Raw genomic sequence first — 5,295 nt, 5'->3', positions numbered from 1 at the left:
GGGGGGGACAGGTTCAGTCTCAACAGGAGCCTGTGAGCCTCTTCTTTGGATCGTGCCAACAGTCTCTTCCCATCCAGCTGTACAATTAAAGCAAAAGGGAAGCCCCATCTGTAGCGGATTTGATTATTCCTGAGGATTTGGGTGTACTCCCTCAATTCGAAGCGTCTTTTGAGAGTAGTGGGGGATAAGTCCTGAAACACCAATAGCTTATGTGATTCAAATAGGCACACATCTTTGTTCCGGGCAGCCGACAGAATTCTCTCTTTAATCTTGAAATAGTGACAGCGTAAAACTACGTCTCGTGGGGGGGACGAAGTTGAGGGCTTTTGACGTAGTGAGCGATGGGCTCTGTCCAAGAGGAACTGCTCACTAGAAATGTCCGGGAGGAGGTGCTGGAAGAACCTGATGAGAAAATCCTCCAGTTGAGCTGGTTCTACTGACTCTGGGATATATTTAATGCGCAGGTTGTTACGTCGTGCGCGGTTGTCAGCGTCCTCTTGTTGGTCCTGGAGTAGGTATATATCCTCCTGCATGACTTGAACCGAGCGCTCTAGCTCCTGTTGGAAAGTAATGACTTCATCGATTTTCTGTTCCACCTCATTAGTGCGGGCCCCGAGGTCAGATATCTCGGCTTTGAGGCCAGAGATGGCTTTGTGGATCTCCGAGTGGAAAGCCTGCTTCAGCGACTTCATTTCCGTTAGAATTGAGGAGAAGCAATCTTTCATAGAGGGTTCATGAGTTGACGATTCTTCCTCGGATTCCGAGACCAGGTCCGGGGGGGGGGCCACTAGGGTTTTGGCCGCACTAGACTTCATCTTGGATATAAAGGTCGATATTTCTGCCGAAGCTGAGGCTTTCTTAGCCTTGGATTTAGATTTGGGCATGGTGTAAGACAGTCCCTAGGATAGCGAAGGTCAGAGATCAGAGCTGAGGTTTAACGTAAGTAATTAGCGATCCATCATGCAGGCTGCATAGAAATAGCACATGAGACGACCCCCCGGGTCGCACCCGTAGGAAATCAGCAGAACATTCCCCCGCTTGGAGAGATCATGGGGGGCTGGGGTATCATATAGAGATATTCACCGGCAATGGGCCGGGGAGGGTGGCACCCCCGGGCTGTAGGCTGTAGTATAGAAAGAGTCCAGTGTCTTAAGACAGAGACGGATAACCCCAGTTATATATGGGTATAAATGGTACTTAGGGGGAGAGTGAGTGAAATGCGGCCTAGTGAATGGAGGCCTCACATAAAGGGCCAGAAGACACCTCCCGTGTATATACTTAGTGCAAATGCTGGGAAGAGGGAAGGTGTGCCAGCCTGTGTGGGGTTAATCCGCTCAGGGCCCCCAGGTGTACCTTGTTAGCTCAGTGCAGTGGGTCCAGGAGGGAGGGTTAGCAGGAGTCAGCCGTCAGGTGAGGCACTTCAGCAGAGAGCCCCGGAGCCGGGCCTAATCCTCTTCACCTCGTCGGGAGCAGGGCGCAGGGCCGACAACCCTCAATTCCAGCGCGAGGCCGGCACCCGCCGGGTCCGGGAGCCGGGAGACAGCCCCCAGAGGAGACCCCAGCCAGAACCGCCGCCGAGCCGCGCGTCACCCGGCGGTCGGCCGTGAGGGGGGTGACCACGGTCCCCCGCTTGATGCGGCAGGAGCAGGCAAGCGTTGGTGGGGGAGAGCAGGAGTGTGAAGCTCCGTCGGGTCCCGTCGCCGCAGCACCTTCGTAGGCCTGGGAGCAGAAGATGGCCGCCGTCCCTGAGGCGCCGGAGTGGCGGAGTCCGCGTCCCGGCAGTATCTCCCTGCCCGCGCAGTGGACGGGCGGTCAGTCGGTGGATGGCGTCCAGGCAGCGGAGGTAGGCTATGGGGCAGACCACCGGGCAGGCAGCAAGGCCAGCAGTTGTGGAAACGGCAGAGGGAGGCCCGAGTCCGGAGCTCCAGACGGCCCACCACGGGCAGGTAGCTGAAATCTAGGCCCCGGCTTCGTAGTGGAGGGTAGGCCGCAACCCGCGGGAGCCAGCAGACCGGCTCCCCGATTCCGCAGCGCTACCCCACCATTCAGCACTGCACCTCCAGATCAGGGAGCAGATTTAGAGGGGTTTTCTATGGTGAAAAATGTGGTTTTTACAGTGTTTTTCCCCAAGGTTCTGAGGAGCTCACAGCACTTGCTGCTTATCAATTCAGCCTCCAGGCCACGCCCCCCGGATCCCCAGTATTTTAACAACCAGCACCAGGCTCTGCGTCCGGTCCTGGTGCCAAAAATACGGGGGACAAAACACGTAGGGGTCCCCCGTATTTTTAACACCAGCACCGGGCTCCACTAGTCAGAGAGATAATGCCACAGCCGGGGGACACTTTTATATCGGTCCCTGCGGCCCTGGCATTAAATCACTAACTAGTCACCCCTGGCCGGGGTACCCTGGAGGAGTGGGGACCCCTTAAATCAAGGGGTCCCCCCTCCAGCCACCCAAGGGCCAGGGGTGAAGCCCGAGGCTGTCCCCCATCCGCCGCCCTTGGATCGGGGGGACAGCCTCGGGCTTCACCCCTGGCCCTTGGGTGGCTGGAGGGGGGGACCCCTTGATTTAAGGGGTCCCCACTCCTCCAGGGTACCAGCGGTTGAGGTTACTCGCAATCAACCGCTGACCGCAAAGTTCCCACCATTGGATACAATGGAGCGCCTATGCGCTACTGTGTATCTCGAGTGTGCGCCGCCTGACAGCTCAGACACGCACAGCCAATCAGGAGAGTGCCACGACGTGGCGCTCCCTGATTGGCTGAAGGGACCCTCTTTGACAGCAGTGACGGGGGGTCCCGGCAGTCGGGGAAAGGGGTCACATGTGTAAACATGGGACCCCTTTCAGTGCGTGGTCCGTGGTTTCCGTTTTTTTATTTTGCCAAGTACGTGGATTACAAACTAATAAGAGGACCGATCTACCCCGGATTGTTGTGGGTATAATTTTATTTACAGGTACCCCGTGGATTCTACGTGGACAAGGGGACCGACACTTCGTGTCAACATAGGTAAGTATGTGTGTATGTCGGTGTGCATGTATGTAATAAAGTTATACTGTCACGGTGTGTTATTTGGGTAATTTTTTTGTAGTAGAACTACAGGTACCAGCGGGCACGTTTCCCCCCACATGCTGGTACTTGTAGTTCTCCAAGTACCAGTTTGCGGGGGAGGCTTGCTGGGACTTGTAGTTCTGCTACAAAAAACAATATTCTTTTTTCTGACACATGGCTATCAGCCCCCCATCCGCCGCCCTTGGATCGGGGGGACAGCCTCGGGCTTCACCCCTGGCCCTTGGGTGGCTGGAGGGGGGGACCCCTTGATTTAAGGGGTCCCCACTCCTCCAGGGTACCCCGGCCAGGGGTGACTAGTTAGTGATTTAATGCCAGGGCCGCAGGGACCAATATAAAAGTGGCTGTGGCATTATCTCTCTGACTAGTCTGATCTAGATGTTTTCCCCATGTTACACTTACATCTCAGCTGAAGTAATGAAGTCCGATTTTTAAAATCTCTCACAAAACAGCGCTACAAAAGTCAGACATAAATAGAGCTGTTTTTTGGGGGGTGAGTTGTATTTGTCAGTGTTGAAAATCAATTACAAATACACATTTACAGCACATTTACAGCAAATATACATTTTTTTAAAATTATTTCTAACCTCGAAATCAAACAAAAATACTTTCATCTCTCAATATAGTCCATGTACTGTACGTGTCATTTTTGCACATACAGTGGTGCTTGAAAGTTTGTGAGCCCTTCCGGATTTTCTATCTCCTGAAATTTGGTCTAAAACTACCTCAGATTGTCACACAAGTCCTAAAACTAGATGAAGAAACCAAAACACACAAATGAGACAAATAAATTAGACGTGCTCATGTTTTTATTGAGGACAATGATCCAATATCACATATCTGTGACTGGCAGAAGTATGTGACCCTTTGCTGTCAGTATCTGGTACAGTATGACCCCTTGTGCAGCAATCAGTGCATGTAACGTTCCGGTAATTGTTGATGAGTCCTGAACATCGGCTTGGAGGAATATTACCCCATTCCTCCGTACAAAACAGCTTCATCTCTGTTATGTTGGTGGGTTTCCTCCCATGATCTGCTTGCGTCAGGTCCTTCCACAACATTTCCATTGGATTATGGTCAGGGCTTTGACTTGGCCATACCAAAACTTTACATTTATTCTTCTTTGACCATTCTTTGGTTGAATGACTTGTGTGCTTTGAGTCGTTGTCTTGCTGCATGACCCACGTTCTCTAGGGATGCCGCTCATGGACAGAATTCCTGACATTTTCCTTTAGACTCAGAATTCATTGTCCCATCAATGATGGCGAGTTGTCCTGGGCCGGATTTAGCAAATCAGGGCCAAACCATGATACCACCAGCACCGTGTCTCACAGATGGTATGAGGTTTTTACGCTGGAATTCAGTGTACTCCTTACTCCAAACTTAACGCTTCTCATTTAATCCAAAAAGTTATATTTTGGACTCATCTGTCCACAAAACACTGTTCCAGTAGCCGTCTGGCTTGTCCAGGTGATTTTTAGCAAACTGCAGACGGGCAGCATTGTTCTTTCTGGAGAGATGCGGCTTTCTCCCTGCAATCCTGCCATGCACACCATTGTTGTTCAGTGTCCTCCTTATGGTGGACTCGTGAACATTAACATTAGCTAATGTGAGAAAGGCCTTCAGTTGCTTAGCGGTTACCTTGGGTTCCTTTGTGACCTTGTGCACTACTAGACACCTTGCTCTTGGCATGATCTTTGTTGGTCGACCACTCCTGGGGAGGGTAATTATGGTCTGGAATTTCCTCCATTTGTACACAATCTGTCTGACTGTTGATTGGTGGAGTCCAAACTCTTTAGAGATGGCTTTGTAACCTTCTCCAGCCTGATGAGCATCAACAACTGTTTTTCTGAGGTCCTCAAACGTTCAAGCACCACTGTATTTCCCTGGATAATGTGTCTTTATACCATGTTATGTAATAGGATGCATAAGCATCTCCTGCTGATTAAAATGATATGTTGCATGCCTGTATTCTATGTGTAGTTGTGGTTGTATCTGCATATAAAACATTATGCTACAGTGTTTTCCTACCAAACACTGTCATCATTTTGTATGCCGATACAGCCGCTATTACACACAGAATGTAGGCATGCCGCATATCATTTTAATCAGCAGGATCTGCTTGTGCGTCCTGGAGGACTGTGGTCTATATACAGTGGGGATTGAAAGTTTGGGCACCCCAGGCAAAAATTCATTTTAATGTGCAAAAAGAAGCCAAGGAAAGATG

Source organism: Pseudophryne corroboree, chromosome 7, assembly GCF_028390025.1.
Source record: "Pseudophryne corroboree isolate aPseCor3 chromosome 7, aPseCor3.hap2, whole genome shotgun sequence".
Taxonomy (NCBI): Eukaryota; Metazoa; Chordata; class Amphibia; order Anura; family Myobatrachidae; genus Pseudophryne; species Pseudophryne corroboree.
This window is presented reverse-complemented; position numbering follows the sequence as displayed.